General features: G+C 36.9%; 1 protein-coding gene across 3 annotated transcripts in view; it reads left to right on the top strand.

Moving 5' to 3' along the window:
- LRRC4C (leucine rich repeat containing 4C) overlaps positions 1-23898 on the top strand; it is a 538988-nt gene that overhangs the window by 467058 nt on the left and 48032 nt on the right. For 2 of the 3 annotated variants that reach the window (XM_056347466.1, XM_056347465.1), the window contains one exon: positions 15684-15816. The gene's annotated coding sequence lies outside the window, so the exon portion shown is untranslated. Of the gene's footprint in view, positions 1-12540; positions 12620-15683; positions 15817-23898 lie in introns of all 3 variants that reach the window. The other variant, XM_056347467.1, reaches the window with a different exon arrangement.

The following is a 23898-nucleotide window of genomic DNA, read 5'->3' as shown; positions in this document are numbered from 1 at the left end:
TCTTCCTCAAGGTCTATAATCTTCAGATATTCGTAAAATCCCATCTTTTTATTTAGCCATTTTGGACTATCTGTCCTCCTAAAATAAGCTTTCCTTATTACTCTTCTATCTCTGAATATCCTTTCTGTCATTATTATTTTATAAGATCGCTACTTAGGGTGATTTTGCACCCATGACTGCATCAGACCCCTGTAGGGGACATGGTAAAGATGATGAACTGGGTTAGTGTGAAGTGTACTGGTAAAATTTCTTGCTCATCCAATATTGTTTTGGATACAATATTCCTTCAGTTTCAAGAAATACATTATCAAGGCTGTGGCCACTGACAATGTCTGCTCCTCAGAGACAATAATTTCTTTTCAGATGAAAAGAGCAGAGGCAAGGGACAATTATTTTGTCTCCCTCTGCCCCAAAGGCAAAAAGCTGCTGAATTTGAGACAAATTTGTATTTTTGTCAATTAGCTTTAAAACATTCTTCCACACAGTTTCTTCTCAGTGAAACTGCCATTATTCTTCATTAATAAGATTCATTATATCTGTATTAGGAATGCATATTTATTTTAAAGCTAAAAGTTTTCAAGTTATTTATAGTTTCATACCTGCTTTATTTAATTTTGATCAATTACAAAATAATGTGGGTAACAGCATAATAGAACTTAGCAGTTCTGTAGAATTCCATTTATGAAATATTTTATAGATGATCACAAATTATGATCATACAACTTCTTACAAGTTGGTTAAAAATATATAATCCTATTTTAAAGGAGTGGATTGGCCTACATATTTTTAGTGGTCTGGGTTGGGTGTGTTGGTATATGCGTAACCAAGTTTAAATTCCTAAAAAGTCTGAATTTACAAAATGCTGATGATACATAACTTTGAACTCACTGGGTGTTCAGCAACCCGAAGTTCAGGCCATAAGGTTTCCATCACCGAGTACCTAAAATCAGAAGTTTAAAAAAGTGCCTCAGTTAATTTAGTTTTTTAAAAAATCCCAACCAACCAAACCAAACCCCTTTGGTATAATGCAGCCCTTTAGACCCCTAAACTTGCAGTATAGCACCAAGTTAACAGATATTTCATTTATTATATCTTTTTTATATATATAATCTTGAGTTTATGTGTTCAGATGAAGAGTATTCCTTGCAAGACTAATGGGCCTGATGTGCAGGGTTTTTTTTCTTGTAGCAGTATCTGTAATGTGATCGATACTTTGCAGAAAAAAAACAACAAATTAAATTGCTGCTAAAAATCACATCATGTACATATTATCTGTTCAGTAAATTATAAAGGAAGGATGAAGAGCTAATATTTTTAATATTTCACAGAAAAGTAAGAAAAGAAATAAAATTAACTGTATTAAGTGACCCAGGAGTATGTTATGTATTCATATGTATTCAGCATATTGTGCTGCCATCCAGAGGGACCTTGAAAGGCTGGAAAAATGGGCTGACAGGAACCTCATGAAGCTCAACATGGAGAAGTGCAAAGTCCTACACCTGGGGAGGAACAACCGCATGCAACAGTGCAGGGTCAGAGGCCACTCAGTCTGGGGTATTGAGCTGGGGCTTTGAACACAATGACTTCCCCGAGGTCCCTTCCAACCTCAGCCATTCTGTGATGCTGTGACATTCCAGTAGTCTGCTCTGTGTAAGCAACTATATTCATGAAACTACTATGGCCCAAATTTCACTCTTTTCTTTGTGGAACTCGTGGTGACCGTTATCATCAGGTCAGGCATTTCATGGCAGCTGATGACTGTCTGGAACAGCTGGAGCCATAAGTATATTTGGCCAGTTATAGTGAAGAATAGCCAATCTAAAACTCATTATTGGTGTTAGAAAACTTTACAATTAATTGGAATTTAAAAAGTACTCTTACTATTTCTTTTTTATTCTTCCTTTAAAATCTTCTGTTTCCCACAACTTGAACTCACGGCTAGTATTCAAAGGTTTATTTTATATACACATATGTACAAAAATAAAATAATAGGAAAACATGTTTTGTAGTGTGTATATGTGTGTGTGTATATAAATATATATATCTAAAACCAAGGATGATAATTATTCCATTACAGTTAACAGTTGGAATTGATGCCTCTCCAGCAGACCAATAACGAGTAGGTAAGAATGGTTGTCACAGGTGCACATCACACCGTTTATTGTGAATGAGATTCTTATTATTACAGAAAAAATAAATGCTTGCTGGTTTTGGCTAGCAGATTACTTTTGTTCTTAACTTTAACAAATTGTTTTTCAGCTGGAATCAGAAGGCTTGGCCCATCGCTGTACTTCTCTGGTCCTTACTTGCTTTGTCTTTATTTTGCTTTATAGGAAGAAATTCAAAAGGATATTTTAAACCCAAATTTGTTCTTGCATTTTTGTGTCCTTAAGATGATGGATGAGATTCCTTAATGCATTTCTAAGTGGACTGTTGCTTTTATCATACCCTTCTCAGGCAGGAAACAGATACCTTTACATTCTCCAAAGCTGCTTTTGGGATGGGCAGGGGGATCTTCTTTTCCTAGCTTTCTCTATTCTGCTACTGATCAAACTACCGGTTACTCTCACATATCAAATAGCTTAGTTCTTACTAGCTGCTTGTTAGTATTTGAGTGTCATTTGGGTTTTTCTTCTTTTTTTCAGTTGGCATGTTTCTTTGTCATGCAGACCTAGTTTTACCTGATACATAGATCCCAGTATGCTCTAATGGGAGTCACTGGGAGTGCTTGTTTAATTTTTACATCCAATTTGTGGGAGTAACACAGATGTCCTTAACTTTCTGAAACTTGGCTTTAGATTATTGTATTGTTTCAAACTCCACTGATTATGTTTGCCTATTATACTAATAGTTGCTTATATGGTATATGTGTTGAAAATGTATCTGAGTTGGATGTACATGTATAGAATTGGTATAGGTATTCATATATGTATATAATATAGTTAACATAGAATATCAGAAAGTCATGATGAAATTCAGGACTTTGATTTTCTAATTGACAGTTTGGTGACCAGTCCACTAAGACTTCTATAAAACTTACATTATTTTTTAATACAGAGATTTCCTTTTTAAATTAAATTGATTTTGACATTGTGCAGTAAATACCTAAGGACTTGCTCTTCATTAGTGTCAAGAATGCTTTTTTCTACCTGATTTTGGGGAGCATTGAGGACAGCTAGGATTGATCCTGAGTAAGCACTTTTATTAGGAATTTAATTCTGTAGAGTGCTGAAAATCTTTTCCCACTGAATGCTGCTGAAGGTTGCTAGGCATCTCAAAGGGTTAGTGACTATCACAGCTTGCTTAGCACATGGTACTACATATGTCGCTTGCAATCTCCGAATAGAACAGACTTCTGCTGCTATTGCTGCCACTATACATTATTCCGTGTGGTTTTGGGGTGGTTTTGCTGTGCTTAGAATGTGAGTCCATCCCTTATAAAATGGTAACATGCTGTGATTAGGGACTGCTGGATCAGCAAAAAAAAGTCACCAAAGATGTGGGAAGAGGAAATACTTGAAATTTTTGTATAATAGCAATAAAAATAATTAGTCCCCTGAAAATTTCATATAAAACCTCTCTAGAATATCGAACCAGTCAATGACTGAGGCAGTGTGATTTTCTTACCAGCTTTGTTTGGTCCGTGTTCTTTTGATATTGTTGTGAGATGTGGATTCTCACATACTCTGTGCAATGCCAGCAGTATACAGGATGCACTTAAGACAAAATAAGCGTATCCCCAAAGCCTCAGGGCATTGGGCTGCCCTTTTGTTCCGTGTAACCTATTGCAGAAATACTCACAGAATGACATGCTTTACTGCATGTCACCTTATTGCTTTATTATTAGCCTTCATAAAGGTCAGATGGGCCTGACTCAAATTCATGAGGAAACAATGCTGTACAAAATTGTTTTTCCTCATTTTATCTCTACTGGAGGACCTGCATATTTTTCTGAGGTCTGCAACAGTATTTTTGATATTATGTGGAAAGCAAAGAACTGTTTTCAATTCCAATTGTGGTAATCAATGAGATGTAAAATTGCAGCAGTTCCATGCTGCCTAGAGCCTCTCCTGACAAACCTCGTTTGGTTTGTCAGAATGCATAAAGCACTCACAAGACCATAGCATTAGCTCTCTCTCTCTCTGATGTGAATGAGCACAGAAAGAAACCAGCTCTTAAGGAGACATTTTCATTTGCTTAAATAACCCTGCCATGGCTGCAGTACAACAAAATCTTTCTGTGCTATGCATATTTCTTAGGATTGGAATAGGAACCTGTATGTGTAATACAAAAAAGCAATAAGCCCATGGACTAGCTCAATAATTACTTCAATTCTGAAAATGTCATTCAGACATAGAAGTCAGTCAAGGTAACAGTCCAGGTATGCTGTATTTTTAGCATATTTGTGACTATTCAGGAAAATTACATTTGTTGCTGTACCTCTCTCTGTGACCATCTGGATTTAAGTAAGGTACAATATGGAACCTGCACCCTCCTTTTACAAAAACAGAGAATTCTTTTACCACAAGTAAAATAATTTTTCTAGGTACTAGCAACTCTAAGCCTTTGAAAGAAGTAAGCAGTCAGGAATCAACTGAATAATGAATTGTTGGTAGTTTCTTAGAAACTTTTACAGTATATATTCAGGAGGAAGAAACTCTCAATGCTGTATGTTTTGGAAGTATGTGGAGTATGGCACATATCCAAAGAAAAAAAGAAAAAAAAAAAAAAAAGGTAAAGGTTTAGCCCCTAAATGTTTTCCTGTGGGTGTCAAGGTGTCATTATAGATGGAGCGACTGGATACCTTATGGCATTAGCAATGGGCAAGAAGCTTCTTGCCTGTGCCTCTGATGCAGATAACTGCAATCATCCCCTATCAGTTCCTTGGAGGTGTTTATAAAATGTTCTGTTCTCATTTCCTTTGCTACTGGAGCAAACATCAGTTTTGTATAACAGCATTTCTCTTGACTACCTTAGCTGATTAGCAAAGATTTGAATGAATGTTTGCAAATAAGGTATCCTTTGTCTGCATTGTTTATTCTTTCAGCATAGAAATTAAGGGCACTGCAAATTTCTGTCTCATTCTAGAACTGGTTTCCAGAACTATATGTCCATTTTCTTTATTTTGCTTAATATTGATTTTCTGATGAATAAATATGAATAAAAAGACAACAGCATTGCCATTTCCAAGCTTTCATAAACTATGTTACAATTCTTGGCAGTGACAAAAAAATAATAATCCTAAATGTCATTTAAAATTGGGATTGTCATAGTTTAGGGATATGTGTTTCAAGTATTCCAGCTACTTTCTCAACTAGCAAGTCAACAGAATATGAGTTTTCACCTTATGACTGGATTGCATGATCTAGATTTAGGAAAATGAAGACTTTGGAGGTAATAACATGTAACATCTGCCAAGAGAGTAGATGGAGAGCTGCATATGTTGGAATTGCTCTCTCCACATGATTGTGTCAGGACCTCAGTTGCTGTAACTCACCAGTTGTGAGTTCTGGGCCATGGGTTGGGGAAAATTTATCAGGGAAAATGTGGAGAATGATCAGAAAGAAGAGGTCTGAAATTCTTCCTAAAAGAATTTAACTGTTCTCTTAACCACTAAAACCAATCTTAGACAAAGGTGTGTCACAAACATGATTTTCTGTGAACTTCTGTTTCTGAAGTCTGATAGCAGCGTAATTTGGTGGGTTTGTTTTGGGGGGTGGGTGTGTGTGTGTGTTAATTGCTTGGGTATAAAAATCTTTTTTCCCAAGTGGAAACTTGGCCTTATTATACTGGATCTCAGCCAAGGAATAATTTTTATTTCTGGAGAATATTTGAAGAAAGGCGGAAAATCTGGGGGTTTTTGTTTTTAAGTTTCACATTTATAGAGATGTTTTTATAGCAAAAATCGGATTCTTCTTTTAATATTTTGATACCTTGCTGAAATTTTGCTGCATGTAGATTGTCATTTGAATTAATGGTTTGAGTGGTTTGGAAAGTTCATAACTTTTTCTTCCTGGATGCGTTCTTTGCACTCAGGACTTAAATACAGTGATTGTGTATTTCCTTATGTTACTGAATGCAAGAGTAAAATATGTTCCAGATTTGGTTTTATACCATGCGTTCTGAACTCTGTTCCCTGGTCCTGTGTTCATTGGTGCCAGAAAAATTAAGTAGATCTACAGTGCAGTTACCTGTTCCATGGAGAGATTGCCCCATGAATTTCTGTACAGCACAGTCCTGTACAACTGCAGTCACACAAGATGTGATTATTTTTTCTTTATTTTTAATTTTTCCTAATCTTGGCTAAAAAATAGCCTTTCATAGGAACTGTTAGGAAGTTTCAAACAGAAATTGAAAAAATGATCAAGCTTATAGCTTATAATTATCTAGGTAATATTTATAACAGTCTTTTCAGGTAGTTAAAACCACTGAAGATATGGTAGAGCTCAGTGAGGTCTTCTCTTCATCCTTCTCCTAGTATGATGAGGCAACCAAGAACAGAGAGCAGGGAGTTTGTCTACTGTAGGCTCAATTGATCTTGAATCTCTTCTTGAACTCTGTTCAAAAGGTATTCATGCTTTGACTATGCTGTTAAGTAGAATATAAGTGTTGTTCTCTGGGGTGTATTCTGGGTTACTAATCAATATATTGTCTTGTATCCATAGATACTTTTAGGTCTTTGAAATACTCTCATGAACAGTGTCTAACATAGACTGAAGTATAGAATTGATTTCCAGACCAGCTTTGGTTTACTGATCTTGAAGGGCTTGTATCTTCTGTGTAGTCTGGTTACAAAAGTATTAATCCCAGATAAAGGAATTGGAACCCAGTACTACCTTTTCAAAGCCGGATGGCAAACTTGCATGCTCCTTCTTTTCCTTCTAGCCTCAGAAGTTTTACATAGCTAGCAAACATGGCTCTGCTTTATACCCATGAAGTCTAGCAAATAGACTTATTTTCTGGAAGAGATGAAGTTCAGCCCATCAAGCCAAAGCAGGAATTGAACTGAGTTTCCTTGCAAATACTCTAACCCCTAGATTATATACAAAAGAGGAATGCTTGCACTCCTGTTCCTTTGAATAACCAACTTCATTCCCTAGGATGTGTGGGTATCCCAGGCTTTTAATTACCTCAAACAGAAATTTTGTGGGTTGCATTGCACTGGATTTGAAAAAGTAAACTAAATATAAGTGTAGAATAAAGGGAGGGGTGGGGGAAGATGACAGTCCTGCAAGTATCTGTTGTCCATTTGCAATCAAGAAAGGGGACATTAATGTATAGATAATTCAGGTACATTTGTCGTTCACAGTCAATATAAATTAATACTCCAAATAGTAAAATTCTGCTTGCAAAAGTTTCTGAAAGGCTCAACCAGATAACCTGCTTGCAGTTTAAGTCTGCTGTGAGACTTTAGAAGGCTTACTAGATGCAAACTTTACTTGATTCCAAATTTACAATCTGAAAATGCCTATATTTTAGGCCACTACATTTTCTGGAGATAAAAATTTACAAGTCCACATATCTTAATGAGGACTCATAAAGCTGGGCAGATAATGAATATAGTATTTTTTTTAAATTTCAGCTCTGCCTTCTATCAGTTTGTTTCATTATGCTTGTGTGCATACTTCTTTTGCATGAATCTTATTTTGGCAGTTTTGGAAAACTGGGGTGTTGAGCTGGAACTGATGGCATTGTTTGCATCATGGTAATCAGTGTAACAGGAAGAAAGCCAGCATCCCTGGTGGAGATGTCATAGCTATTCCTTTTTAACCCTTCTGAGGGAACAGAACTAATTTTAATTTGGAGGCAATTTCATTAGAAGAAATAAAAGGATTTTGATGTCCTTTCCAGGTTGAAAGCCCCAGTTTCTTTTTCCAAAGCATTCATAGACTTTTTTGGCCTGTTTCCATCTCTTAAGGATGGGTCATCCACTGTAAACCACCCACATTGTACTATATGACCTATATGACCAATCACACAAAATCAATCTGTTAACATATTGTTTTTAATTATTTTAATTATATTTATTTTTGTATTATTGAAAACTTCTTTATTAGCAGGGAAACAGGTCATTATTTTATCAACATTTATAGAGAGGAAATAAACTGGTATTTTTAACTCCTTTGCTTGTATACTAGTAGACTACACTGTTGTAATAGCACTCAATGAAAATCTTTTTATCTTTAATCCCTGATGGCTCGACACTGATTATTTTGTGGGTTTGTTTTTTTTTTCATTTTCAGTAACAATTTGAGGATTGCTCCCTGTTCCTTTGCAGGTAGCAATGCATTGCACCTCCATTAATGCAAGCTTCAGCAAGTTCTACTCAAAATGTTGCAGGAAGTATCAGTTATGCATCAGTCCTTGATTGTCAGTCTCCACCTTACATTCACCTCTTTTCATATAAACTTAGAAATTAGTTGAGATGTAATAAATGCAAATATCTAATGACATACTGTTGACATTCTTACCAGTGGTTTTGCTTAGCAGGCTCTTGTATTTTCTTGCTTATTAGAAAAAGGCAACAAGCTCTGGTGTAACAAATAGTATACAAAACCCCCTTTGAAATCCAGTTCACATATACCTTTATATGATCTATGAATTCAACACTGTGCACATTTCATAAGTAAAGAGTTTTTTTTGTATCACATATGTTTATATGTTGATAGTATGGTAAATTTCTATTAGCTGAAAATGAGATTTTAGTTGTATGAGACCAAATACAGATCTTAGTCAAAACCAGTATCTGACGATTTTGATGTCTGAGATTGATATTATTAAGTACAGCTTAACACTTCATTACTATTCTTCTTAAGATGTGTGTTTTGCCGCAGATTTACAAATGCAGAAAGCAGTATGCTTCATGCATGACTGCTGGACAATATGTGTAATGTCTTAAGAGTGAACTATTTTGTGTGTTGTTCTGTGGCAATCATTAGAACAATTTAGCAAGAATTCATATCATCATAATGACTGCATAGGTGTGTGTTTTATAAGATGTGCAGTTGTGGTACGAGCATCACTTCATCTATTGGCTGGAACTTGAATTACTCAAGTAGTCCCACACAATTACTCAAGTCCCACACAGTAGTTCCACCAGATAAATGAAGTTGTGTTTACTTCTGGAGTATGACTGTTTGAGTACTAGTTTGCCTCTCCTGTTTGTTTAGTGAGTCTTTTGTCCAGAAAAATGATTATTATATAGTCTCTGCATAGTCAAGCCATTCATGAAGTTAAATAGTAAGCTATCAACTGAAGTTGTATTATTCTTGATAGAGGGCTCCCACTGTTCATTTTGAGTTGGCAAAGGCAAGAATATTTAGTTTATTTCTTTGCAGTACCTATTGAATGCAGTTCATCACTATCCTCTTGCTTTAAGACTATGCAATCTTGTGAATTTCTGAGAAGACTTTCCTTTCCTGGATTTATTGTCCCAGGTATAACAATGATGTGTAACTATGCACATACAATATAAGACAAATAGTTGTCTTCATTAGTATAAGACGAATCATATTATTCATAGCCTTCTGAAGGAAATCTGTCAGCTAAAATGCAAGTGTCTTTGATACCTCAGGGAAGAAGTTTTTCTCATGTGTAACACCAGCAAATTATGTTACCTTCTTTTGCAATACCTTGAGGGCACAGAGGGCAGAAAATAGATTAAATAATGGGGTAGGTCTTTTGCATTAGTAATACATTTGAAACGCTCTAGCTTGGGAAATGCATTGTGACTTGGAAGTTTCCACATGAACTAGTGAGTAGGGGCATCCTGTAGCTCCTTTCAAGCTGTTGGCTTCTGTGCTTTGTTTTTGGAGCTGATTTTCATTAATTCACTTCAAATTAATTACTGAAAACTCTAATAATTCGACATTAAATAGCTAAAAGATTCCTAAAATTATAAGTAACATATAAACAAGCAGAGGAATGAAATTTCATAGAAAATCAGAATAATCCAATTTATGATAATAATAAAATTATTATTAATATACTTATTAATAGAATTTCAGTTTTAGTTTTTAAAAGAAACCCCAACATTTTAGATGCTTTTAGAAAAAATGAATGTGTGTCTTTCTGTGATTAAAATAGGGCTCTGGAGCTCAAAATTGTTTGCTGAATTTTTCTGTGGCTCTTGTCTTCTAAGACTGTCATCTTCTTTTTTTCTTTTTTTTTTTTTTTTTTTTTTTTTTTTTTTTTTTTGTAGAGATAATGATCCTAGCCTACTCCTTTGACAATCCTATATTATGGTATGGCAAAATTCCTCATAATTATTGCTAAACTGAAACTATTTCAGATACCCTAGGAAGGAGGGAAAATGTAAGTCTAACCCTAAGAGTTCAGTGGAATTCAGTAGCACTCCTCCTATCGCTTTGTAGGCAAATTGAGTCATTTTTTCACCCAATGTTCACTTTTTTCTCTCTGGCCCATACTGTGTTTCATTTCAGCCACACTGAATTTAGCAGTTGATGAAGTTGGCAATAATTTATTTATTTTGCTGTACTTAAAATGCTAGGCGACACTATCAAATGTTCTTCACTTCAATCTCTTTTCTTTCTGTTTGTGAATGTCACACTGTGTTGCACAAACACAGCAGGGGTGAAAGCTAACACAAACGCATGTTTGTGTCTACAGCACAAAAAAATGTGTATTTATAAATGAACAAATCAGGTCAAGTCTTTCATAGTAAAAATAAATTAAACAGTCATTTGTCAGGCAAGTGTCTGGAGACTATTGTTAGTAGTCAATAGAACTGATCATAATGGAGGAATATTGGCAGGGGGAAATATTTATAATGACATTTTGTGTTTATAAGCACATACACAGACACATATTAAAAAGACACTAGACCTGTTTTTCGCACTGTACTGTTACTCTGAAATGAATCACTCACAGCTTTGTATTAGGCTGAACAAGGCAAATGGTCTAGAAGATTGATTCAACACGGATTAACTTGTTTATTGATTAAATGTACAAAAAACATTTTCAATCAATAATATATGAGTGAATTTCTTTGCTGTAGCAGCTCACATAGAAAAGCTGAGAATACGATTTTAGAAATTGGTATTTATACCTTAACTCAACTTGTTTCGGAGAGATAGCCATGCAGAATTACCTAATCTTCATCTGCCTAACTCAGATACAGAAGTATAAAAATATTAGAATACCAGGCATGCAACTATTCTTTATTTTGTTTCCATCTGGCATTTTTGAAAGAAGAAAAATGAGAAGTGCAATATGCAGAGAAATTATAGGTCTCATACAGGAAAATAATCCTTACTCAGGATTTCACTAAACAGAAAGATCAGGAAAAAAATGTAGTTACGACCTTGCAATAAACTGTCAAGGTTTATGGAGGTTTGGCCAATTCCTTAGTATAAAAAAAGTTCTATTCTTATAAGCATATAAAACAAAATAGAGCTCTGAAATAGCAGAGTATGTCAGCAACTGAAAGGAATGAAAACTGACAAGAACGCCTTTTCAAATCACCAAGAAAACACCAGTATCTGGTTTTACTGCACGGTGAGTCAGTAGTTATTCAGAGGTGAGATTTAACTTAGCGTCTTCATATGCATTGGTAGTACAGAATTTGTATAAAGATATCTTTCTTTGTTTAAGAAACTGTCTGAAGTAGCATTTTCTCTCTGTACCCTCTGGGACTGTTGAAAGTCTTATGTGAACATAGCACACTGCAATTTTCCTGCTTTATTAATTTTACCCTTACTTGTTACCTAACATGTAAATACCCAGAGCTCAGACACATTTTTCCTAACAGCTTGTAAGTCATTCAAATTCATAAATAAAAGCATCTAATGTTATTTCACATGTCCTAGGGTATCCAAGGCTTCCACAGGAGCAGGCAGATAAAACATAGGATCTACAAGAAACCGTCCTTTTCTGGAAGGGCAACTCAGGACCAGATGTAGTAACATAGAGTATCTAAAATAACTTCCTTTCTTTTGGCAGTTGAATACTACTGTTAGTGATATTTATTAAAAATAGCAGGAACAGTGTAGCTGTTTCTTCTGTTCATTTATTTTATTTACTATGTCATCATGCTAGCACATGCTACTATATTTTTTCTTTTGTTAAGTTTCCCTTTTACTAAAGTCTTTTTCATTCCTTCGAAATCTAGAAAAAAAAAAAAACCTGCTTTGAGACAATTACTAATGCATGGTGATAACTTCAATGCACTTGTGTTATTTATTGCCATAGTAAATTTTTAGAAAATACTTAAAGATTTTAGACCAAAATTTGATCAGTTACTGGCATAAGTCTGAAGAAAAATCAGTGCACTTGAAATAAGGAGCTGAGCACCGGATTAATACTATTGATTGTTTTCAAAAGATTTCTTGCAGTTCTTCTTGGTGAGATATTTAAGCAAAGATTATGCCATTATATTAACAATAATGTTCCTTTCATCTTCTTGCTAAAACCTCATTTTCCTTATAGCATCCTTTGTTCAAACCTTCTTTAACATTTCATTTTTTTGTAGTTGATATCAAGAAAACTAAGCTATTTTCTATCTCTGTCTTTTCTTTTGAGGAACAGAGGAAGGGAGGAAGATGGCCAAAATCAGTCTTTTTGGTATACCTCTTCTTTTGTGAGCATAAGTGCATGGCAGGTGAGATTTTCCAGTGTTAATATGGTAGAATTAGTACCTAATTATAGTCTTTGAAATTTAGGATGAGACTGTTTGCAACTTATTTTTCATATATCTTGAGAGACTTCATTTTCTCTAGCTTTTGCTTGTTTCCAGAAGATTTCTTTTGGTAGCTGCTTCAGCACAATTCCCATCTTATTCAATCTGTAGGAAAGCTTTAATAACAATCTTTTATAAAAATGCATGAAAAAAATTCTTTCTATTCTGTTGTCTATTTACATCTTGAACTTGTTAAAAACAGACTTCTCACAAAAGTGAGAAAACAGACATGTTAAGTCTATGCTTCTGGTACTCATTAGCTTTATTTTCAGGAAATCTGGCTTAACATTGAAGAGCGTATGAAATCATGATCATACTTTGCATGGGAGGGAAACATGATGCATTCAGTTTTTGCTTTAATAATGCTACTCTGTGAAACATGAATATATAATTGGGGAAACTGCTTCTCAATGAGCAACTACTTAATTTCAGTTTATACTTGGAATTTATTTGCATAAAAATAACTCTCAGGAGTACAAATTGAGAGATTTTCTGGCAACTATGAACTTATATCATTGTGTAGAACGAGAGGTAAAGCCACTTAGAATTTTTTTTCTAGCGAGTCCATGAATAGAAAAAGAAATCCCAAATCACTGTTTACTCCCAGTAACTTTCTTCCTCCTATTTAATGAATCATTTTGCACATTTCAGTTTACATGGACGTTTTCACTGTTCATAAGTACCTCTGAAAAATAGATCTCTTTGAACCAGCAGGTTATTTTTGAATAATTTTCTATTATTCATGTGGTTGCTTATATTTTATTTCATTGGATACTGGTATACCATCCAATGTATTTTTTGTTTCCTGTTTCAATATTAAGGAGATTTTTTAAAGAATGTACTTGTTTCATGCTGTTAAATTTGGGGTAAATGAATATTGATGCGTGAGTATATGTCTATACCAAGATTTACAAATGTTTCCATAAATCCTACAATTGTCATGTTTAAAACAACCTTATCTTTATGTATATAGCTCGTTGGTAAGAAACAGAAAGTGGAAGTTAAGAGATCTGATTTTAGGTTCATGTTCAGTCACAGATTCCCTGTATGTTCCTTAACAACAAGACACAGCAACAGATCAACTTAATCAGAAGAACTGTCTTGAGACACAGTGACCTGTTATGTCTCAGGCTGCAGTTTAATCCAGAAGTAAATGGAAACTTTTCCATATATGTTCAGGAGTCAAAAGTAGTGAGACACAGAAACCACATCACCGCCCTGTGACCCCAGGCTATGAACACTTGGCATGCCTTTACCTCATCATTTGGAGGAGCTTGATAAGCTCTCTGATACACATCTTTGACCATCACTTTCTGACTCTTTTTTTTTTTTTTTTTTTCCTCTTTCTGATTGGAGAAGAGGGCTATGTGATCAGGGTATGAATTATTTGCAAATTGCTGTTTGAATAGAATTGGCAAGAAAAAATATTATGTAGTGTAGGGATATTTTCTGTGGAATCCTCAATTTTGCACAAATAATAAAGGAAAAAAAAATAAAGTATGGAAACAGGCTCTTCCAGGAAAAGCTAATGGCTGGTTTAGAGAGAAACAGTTCACATCCAGTTTCAAACTACTTATTATGATAAAGTAGTTCCATCCATAACTTCCAAACTGTCCCACTTTGAGTCTCAGACACAGCAGGAGACCAGTTTTAATATCCATTTCTCTCCAATGCTTGGATGATGGAGAAACTGCTGGTGACCAGAGTTTGCAGCACAAACTCTGTCTTAAGTAGAAGCTCCAGGTTGCATGAAAACAGCAGCCTTACATAAACACCTAGTATTTCACAGTGAAAAAGCTTATAAAAGAATCAAATCAATAGGCAGCCAAAGAAATATTGGTGCTTATTACATCAGGAGCTTTCTACACAGACCCAGCTTTTATCTCACGGAAAGTGGGATTTCCTGAGTTCCCAAGCAATTTCAAGGAGGTAGCTACCTCTCTGTGCAAAACCAAGGACTGTGTCCTTCACTGAGACACTGAGGTGACATGTTTGGAGTCCAGCGTTAGAAGGAAGGAACAAACACCTCTTTGTTTCTGCATCCTCCTTATAGACTTTCTCATAAATAAATATATAAATGGAAACTCTCTAGAATTAGGATAGACTAAGAAAGCACTGTGGAGGTTGCTAGGCAGCCGAGGCCAAAGGAATAGAAAGCAGGCAGGTCATTGAAACGCAGCATCCGTGACTTACGGGTTATCTGGAGTCACCATTTACTCAATTGTCTTTTGTCATAAACAAGAGACAGTATAATTTATTTTTCTTTAGTGAATGAGCAATGTTTTTAAAAGATTTTGAATAAAAGGCCAGTTTTAGATCTCATTACTATCAGCATTTTTGAGCTATGAAATTACATGTATGATTATTATTTCTAAAGTTTATTTTCATTGTCTATAATAGGAATTTGGTGCAATATATCCAGGCTATAACTTTTGTCAAATTTTCATTTTTACCACAATATGCATATAAGACTCTAAATGAAGGAAGTTTCCAATGCTAGAAGTTATACCTTGCCCTCAAGAGGTGTCTGTGTTTCACTGTCGCTAATGACAGGGAGCGACCTGACTTCTACTACCATACCCTGTATGATGTATGATGAAGCTACTTATTACAGAAATATAGCAGTAACACACACCCCCTGGCTATATTACTGCTAAGCATGCAAAAATACAGGCATTTCCAATAGGCAAGTTTTTGATGTGCAAGATTAGGTGATCACATTAGGTGATCAGACTATTTGCTGCATTTGAGATCTCTGCTTATATTTGTGTCTTAAAGTCTGCTTGAAATTAACTGTGCCTTCAGCAACTGTACAAGTACATTGAGGGAATACGGTAATCCTACAACTCCCCTCCCTTCTCAGATAGTGTAATGACAGTTCTATATCATGTTTTAGTCTACTTATTCTCTCCCAATGTCTTCACATTATGTATCTAAAAGATTTTATTGTTACATCACAGTTTTTCAATATTTGTTTCTTCCACAGGGTGGATGCTGTGGGGGGGTCCAGGCAGCTCTGTGGAACAGTCTCCAATGGGCTAGTAGGATGAGAAGGTCCAAGGGTGGTTTGGGAAACGAGGAGAAACATCACCTCCCAAGACGGTAAACCTACTGCAAAGGTAATTCATGCTAGGATATTGTTATGCGGTCAGTTTTTCAGGCTTCAGGGTTATCACAGCTGGAACGAATGGCAGAAAACTGGTAGGGAATGGGAGCACATACCTTTGATATCTGAGTATTCATACAGAGTCTCCTGAAAATCTTTCAAGAGCTTCTTAAGTTTCAACTCCCCTCCCTGTGTAAGGGAGAATTTGGAGGCTGTATCTTACAGGCATTTTCTTGTCTTCCTGTGGACCTGTTAGAGAATACAAATCACAAGTTTACAGTAACTTTCCAAGAAATTCCATGCAGGACTTAAAACTCATGAAAATGCCAGTTTATCAGCTACATAATGATTTAGCATAATAAAATGTTGTTTCACAAGAAGAATTAATGGCTTTATTTTTAATTGTATATAGTCTGCTTGGTTGGTTTATTTCAATCTCACCTTCCAGATTTAACTGTTGTTTATGGAGACTCTCCTTCTCCCCTGAAGCCTTAACTATGGACGTTTTTGTGCTAGCATTTCAGAAGTCCAAGAAAATGTGCAAATTAAATATCTGTCATCTCTCAGTGTAACTGTAATGCTTCTTCCTTCGAGAGGTAGAGTTGAACCATGCAGTACCAGAACATTGTTTCTCTGCTGTCCTGAAAGCTCAGCTATATGGTGTATTTCTGAGCCCAGTTAACTTTCAGTATGTCCATGCTATGCACACATTTATTGGTCCTCAGTTAAAAATAGGTTTGCTGAACAAACAGATTTTGTCCAGGCATCCTAACCCAATCATTTCCTATGGTACTTTATGAAATATCTGACAGGCTGACTTGCTGCTTTCACTTATTAATGTGCTTTAATATATGCAGAGTGTAAGAATATTAACAATAGAAAATCACACTGGTGGAAAATAAAATTAGGTTTTTGATGCAAAAGTTTTCATAAGGATCTGTTCCATGAGACACTAAAAAAGCACAAAACACCATTTAATTAGGAAAGCTTTTTTCTTTGCTCAGGAGTATAGAAGTTTTGGCTGGTTGAGTACTAGGTTAGGCTTTCAAATGTCTCTGGGAAATGCCTTCCTTATTGTTCCTGGTGAACTCCCTCCAGCTCCCTGGCATTCATTAATTAAAACCATTCAGAGATTCCACTGCTGCAATTCACACATTGCTTCTGTGCTTCACCAGGCTTGGCAGCTGCCAAAAAAGCAGACAATCTGCACTCATATAACATTACTGGGAGTTATGTGTTTGTATAACCTGTAGCTGTGGTAGAGAGCCTAAAGCCTTGCCCTCTGGAAAGGACAGAAACTACTTTATTACCTGGGAGAAGTTATGAATGTGTTTGTGACAGAAGAAAGGTTTGATATAGGAAAGTGAGAGTAAGCATAGGTCTTGCCTTCTGCATTTATACAAATGGTAACAGTTCTCAGTTTATAATCTGGTTTTCAAGACTCTTCCACTCAAAGTTGTTGCTAATCAATTTAACCTAGGTTCCCCAGACCTAATTTGTGGGGTTTTTTATTATGTAGAAGAAATGATTTAACATGGCTTGTGGTTAATGAGGGTCCAGTAGGCTTTACCAAAAATTGCACCAATTGATTTTAGGTAATCTACTGTAAAGAAAAGACAAGAATAGCTTGCTTATGGTTGGAACTGGTCTGAGATCCAGAGGATATGGCATCAATCCCTAGCTGTGTTTCAGGTGTCTTCTCAGCTGCATTTTTCTACCTATAAAATGGGTAGACTCTCATGGAAGTTATGTAATGTTCATTTGTTGATGTTTTTGTGATAATCCTTTCTCAAAGAGGGAAAAGGATCTTTGCATAAGAGTTAGCAGGGCTCAGTGAAACAGCTTTAAACTAGGTTTGAAGGGGCAAAGGATAAAACCAGGCTTGCTAGAGATAAGCCTAGGGGCAGCACACCAATATTTGAGAGATGGTGTGCTAGTGAGGTCCTTCAGTCTGGTCCACAGTGTGCTGAGTACACTGGAGCACATTTGAAATGTCTTTATACTAATACACGCAGCATGAGGAATAAACAAGAGGAGCCAGAAGTTTTGGCTCAGTCCAAGAGCTACAACATTGGCATAAGTGAAACTTGGTGAGATGAGTCCCATGGCTGGTGTACCATAATGGATGGTTATAGGCTCTTCAGGAGGGATAGGCAGGGCAGGTGAGGCAGGGGGGTGGCACTGTGTGTAAATGAGGGGTTGGTGACAACATGGCTGAGAGCCTCTGGGTAAGGATGAAGAGGAAACAAATTAAGTGGGTGTTATTATGGGAGTCTACTGCTGACCACTCAGCCAGGATGATGACACCAATGAATTATTCTGCAAGGAACTGATCAAGTTGATATCTAGATCTACTGCCCTTGCCCTTATGGGTGACTTTAACTTCCAAGACATCAACTGGGAATATCATACAGTGGACGGAAACAGGCCCAGGGAATTTCTTAAGCACATTAAAGATAACTCCTTGGTGCAGGTACTAAGGGAGCCAACTAGGAAAGGTGCCCTCCTAGATTTGTTGTTTGTAAACAGAGGAGGACTTGGGGAAGAAGTGGTGATTGGTGGCAGTCTTGCTCACAGTGACCATGAAGTAGTTGAGTTCCAGAACATTGGTGATGATAGGAGAAAAACTGCCAGCAAAACGTTGATATCTTGCCTGGATATGGCACAAACAGCCTTTGGGTTGCTGAAGAGCTAGTTAGTAAGGTCCCCTGGGAATATGCTTTTGAAGATATTGGGGTCCATGAATGCTGGTCACTTTTTAAGAGCCATCTCTTAAGAGCACAGGAGCAGGCAATTCCAAAGTGTCAGAAGTCAAGTGGGGCAGAAGGCTGGCTTGGCTGAACAGGGATCTTCTTCTAGAACTTAGATGAAAAAGGAGTGTATGGACATTGGAAGCAAGGACAAGTGACATGGGACAACTACATAAATACTGTTTGCCACTGTAGGGAGAAAATTCCTGCACCTAAAGCTCAATTAGAGTTCAAGCTGGCCAGCATTGTGAAGGATGTAAAAAATATGTTAGCAGCAAAAGGAGGATCAGAGATAACATTGGGCCATTACTTGATGTGGTTGGTCACCTCACAAATAGGGATGTAGACAAAACAGAGACATTTAATGCCTTCTTTGGCTCTGTCTTTAACACTGATGATCGGTCCTGGGAACACTGGAACCCTGTGTTGGAAGACTATGACTGGAGGTATGATAAACTCCCAGCTGACCCTGAACTTGCTGCTCCAGCTGCATGTGCATAAATGTATGGGGCCCAATGGGATTCATCCCAGGGCACTGAAAGCTGTCTCATGTTATCATGGGACCTCTCCATCTTTTTTCAATGTCTAGGGAGTCTGGAGAGGTCCCAGTCAAATAAGACCTGGCAAATGTCTTGATTTTTAAGAAGGGTAAGAAGGAAGACCGTGGTAATTACAGGTCTGTCAGTCTCACTTCAATGCCTGGTAAAATTATGGAGAATGTTATTCTGGAAGTTACTGATAAACACTTGAGAGACAATGCAGTCATTGGTTATAGCCAGCAAAGGTTCATGAGAGTGAAGTCCTAAATAACTAAATTTCCTTTTATGAAAAGGTCACCCATCTAGTTGACCAATGGAAGCCAGCAGATATGTGGGGGTTTTATTTTAGCAAAGCTTTTGATACTGTCTCTCAGAGTGTCCTTATGGACAAAACGTTCAGCATACAGCTAAGTTGGGTGAACAATTGGCTGATGGATTGGGCTGAAAGGGTTGTAGAAAATGGGGTTACATTAAGCAAGCAGCCACTCACCAGTGGGGTTACCCAGGGCTCAATTTTAGGGCCAGTGCTCTTTAATGTTTTTATAAATTATGTAGATATAGGAATTGAATGTACATTAATTAAGTTTGCCAATAACACTAAACTAGGAAGAGCTGTGGACTCCCTCAAGTGTAGAGAGACCTCTTAGCAAGCTCTAGATAGACTAGAGAGCTGGGCAATTGCCAACCATATGAAATTTAACAAGAGGAAGTGCTGGATTCTCTACCTGGGTCAGGGTAATCCTGATTATACATACAAACTGGGGGACGAGAGGCTGGAGAGCATCCCTGTGGAAAGAGACCTGAGGGTTTGGGTTGATGGCAAGTTGAATGAGTCAGCAGTGTGCTCTGGCAGCCAAAAGGGCCCACCATGTCCTGGGGTGATAGCTAGCTGGTCGAGGGAGGTGGTTGTCCCACTGTACACTGCACTGGTGTGACCCCACCTCAAGTAGTATGTGCAGTTTGGGGCACCTTTTATAAAGAAGGACACCAAACTATGAGAGTGTGTCCAAAGAAGGGTGACCAAGATGGTAAAAGGTCTCCAGGGCAAGACTTATAAGAAGCAGCTGAGGTCACTTGGTTTGTTCAGCTTGGAGAAGAGAAGGCTGGTGGGTGACCTTATGGCAGTCTACAGCCTTCTCAAGGGGGACAGCAGAGGCAGAGGTGCTGATCTCCTCTCTCTGGTGACCAGCAATAGGACGTGAGGAAATGTAATGAAACTGCATCAGGGGAAGTTCAGATCAGACGTTAGGAAAATGTTCCTTACTGAGAAGGTGGTTGGTCACGGGAACAGGGTCCCCAGGGTAGTGGTCATGGCACCAAACCTGGCAGAGTTCAAGGAGTATCTGGAGGATGCTTTTAGTCATATGATTTAGTTTTAGGTAGTCCTGTGAGAAGCAGGGAGTTGGACATGTTATCCTTATGGGTCCTTTCTAACTTGAGATATTCTATGATTCTATGAATCTAACCTCAATGCTATAAAGAACAGTTTGGATTCCAGGCTTTACACTGGGAAAGGAAGTTACAACCCTTCAGGGGAAATATGCCAAGAAACTGAAATTATATGAGATGACATTGTGATATCTTCTTCTGCAACATACTAAATAAAGTTTGAACTTCACCACCCCTACACTTAATGAGAAACAGGAAGCTTAATGGATTGATGTTCTAGTCTCTGATTCACTGCTTAAATTGTGTTTCATGTGAACTATTGTTGGAAATGCCATTTTGACTGAAGGAAGGGGAAGATAAGAATGCTGTTTGGATATAACTTGAAATCTTGATGGTAAAAGGTAATTTATATTTTCAGTAAGAGGCTTTTATCTTCATTGGAGTCTGATGATATTGATCTGATATCAGTACTAAGTATATATTCTTGAATTCTGACCAGATTCTTCTTCTGGTGGGAACCACAGATGTCTCACATTGTTCCAGCACATGGAGCTTTTTCTGTGCATTTCTTTGGCTGGTCAGTTTACAAGTGGCTGCATTTTGATGCTCTGTGTGATAAATACTTTTTTGGATCTATTTTAAGATTAATGTTTCTGAATTTTGTATTTGTGGTAATCGCTGTGTCCCTTCAAGGGTATCTATAGCCTCATAGTCAATGTTGGGTTTGGTTTTGTTTTTCCTTTTCTAACATCTAAGAAACCAGTTGTGTCCATGATTTATGGAAAAGTTCAAACCTTTCAAATTAAGTGAAGGGCATATAGCTTCGGAATGAATTATGTTCTTAAACATAATGAAAAATCTTCATTTGACAATGGGGCATGTCCCAGAGTCTGGAATGGAACAGAAGAAATGAGATATTCAAATCAAACCAGTAGGTGTTGTTTGTTGTTGTTTGTTTGTTTGTTTTTACCTAGTAACAATTCACTTAGCCATGTGTAGCACAAAGCTTGTATTTTGAATGGCTATAGATACTGACCTGTGTGTGCAGAACTATCTCTGCACAGCTGGTGACTGATAAGAGTACAGTCACAAAACATGTGCATGCATGCAAAGCTGTGTAGGCAGTGCCTATTGTTAGCAGGCAAAGGGAATGCTCAACTAGGTAATTTTTTACATTCTTTATATCTATAAATGAAACCTGGAAAGCTTCTGTTCAGTCTCCCCACTCACACCCCACACCCCACAACCCCCTTCCCCTTTTCACCAAGAGACCTCTAGGGTTTTATCTGAAAAGAACTCTTAGGCAGAACCGAAGTCAATAACCCTCAAGAGACAAATGGAGACAGGAGAACTTAGCAGCAATTCCTTCAATACTTCAGAAAAGACTAAAGACTGTGTCATGACAAGAATAGACCATTGGATCTCTGAAATGTTCTGAGAAATCAAATATCAAAGAGATGAGTTACAAGGTAGCCTTCAACTGCATTACTCAATACCTTGCTCTCTCCATGGCTGATAACACTGTATATAATAGATTTGGTATGTTTTGTGGGGAAAAGTGCTGTATTGGTTTGAACTTACTGTGAAATGACTCCTTCATTAAAATCTAGTAGAAAAGCTGGTCCCTTTAGCGTGTCAGGATGCCAATGATTCAGTGTCTCAGTTTACTTCTTTTCTTCCTCTCTCTAGGGTTGTTTTTTGTTCATCTTTCACTTTTGTTTTCTATTGTTATTCCTCCATTATTATTTAATTTCTTACCAATTAAGTTCCTTTTCCTGATTTCCCATTTAGTTCCTCAAGTTCTATTATGATAGGTGGCAGAAAACTGCTCACTGATACTGAAGAACAGTTTGGGGCACTCACTCTTTGTAAGACTGAATGTTCAGGCACCTTCCTCTGAGTGGTCTGGCTCCTGTACAGTTCCAGGATCCTATCCTGTAACTTTTAACACTAGCTTTAGTGGAATTTTTTTACTACCGTAGAATAAAACTGGTGGTAAAGAAGTGATCTGAATACTAAGTAGTAAAATTTCTTTCCTTAATTCCCTTGACATCTTGGATTAATTGCAAAGGATTAGCTGTTGATTTGGCAACGTATAATTGATAGATAACAAAAATTCAGCTCCAAACTACTTTTAAGCCTTTTCTGACAAAAGAAAACATGTTATAAGGGTAAAGGGGAAGGAATGAATTTTCTTTCAGATGCATCAAGCAGATCACTTTTTATTGATGTGACATTTGTATCTGTTATCGAAAGTGAGGTCTCTGTAAGAAGTTGTTAATAAACCAGAGATCAGATGCATAGTGGCTTTTGTTTACATCTTATGTGTGATATAAGATTTATCATGAAGATATTGAAATCTGTAACAAGAACTGAAGACTACCAAATCAACAGCCCGGATTAGGCAATATGATTATTAAAAAAGCAAAGCAAAAACAACTTACAGTCACAAGGTGTCTGACTGAATCTGGAAGTCCCCAGGGCATTTAAACCCATATCAAAGTAGCTAGAGATGGAAGTTATTCCTATGGAGATTCACGAAGTGGGGGGAAGCAGTAGAATTCACGACTCCGTGGCCTTTGAGCAAGAGCACACTGAAAGAAATTTGCATGAGTGATGTGAATGCAGCATAGTTGTAGGCATAAATTAGAACAATATTTTATCAGGTTTGTTTGTGGGTTTTTTTTTGTTTGTTTGTTTTTTGTTTGTTTTTTTTTGCTTGCAATGCTCTGTTTTGCTTGCACTATGTAAAACCTTAATCTCAAATTTTGCTAGGTATAGCTTTCTTTTATATGTTTAAGCCTGCCTTGTGTTGGGGAGCAAGATGCATCACAGTAAAACAGCAGGGCTGTCTACATTGCTAAAGGTAAAATATCAGAAGAATCTGTATGCAGGTTGTGGAGAAGGAGCTGCACCTTGAGACACAGGTGCTGCGAGTGCTTCCTACTGCTGTGTTAAGCATCAGTATGGGGACTGTGGCTGCCAAATATCAGCCTTTGGGAAGAAATTCCCCCTGGCAGAAGAGTCCTCTGTTCTTCCTGTTTAGAAGCAGATGGCAGAGGCAGCCCACATCACCAGGCAGACCTGGATATGCTGTGCCTCTTTAGGCTGAAGATTACTTTAATCCAGTAAATCATTGTTCATTTCAGTCATACAGATATTTGAACTGACTTAAAGTAAAATAAAAATTATTTTGGAAGTAATCCCTGGATTTTTTCTATGAAGCAAGTGAGCAGTGCAAACAAGGCTGATTTTATACAACATAAAGCATAGTGGGTAACATAGGTGAACTAAAGATAAACTGTAACTATATATCTAATATATTAAAGCATTGTTTTATATTGGCCGAGTAGGCTACTGTATAATAATAATACTGTCATAATATTACTTCCAATCGGTTTCTAACATTGTTATATT

The sequence above is a fragment of the Falco biarmicus genome, chromosome 7 (genome assembly GCF_023638135.1).
Source record: "Falco biarmicus isolate bFalBia1 chromosome 7, bFalBia1.pri, whole genome shotgun sequence".
Lineage (NCBI taxonomy): Eukaryota > Metazoa > Chordata > Aves > Falconiformes > Falconidae > Falco > Falco biarmicus.
Note: the sequence above shows the minus strand (reverse complement) of the source record. Positions and strands in the feature narration are given on the sequence as shown.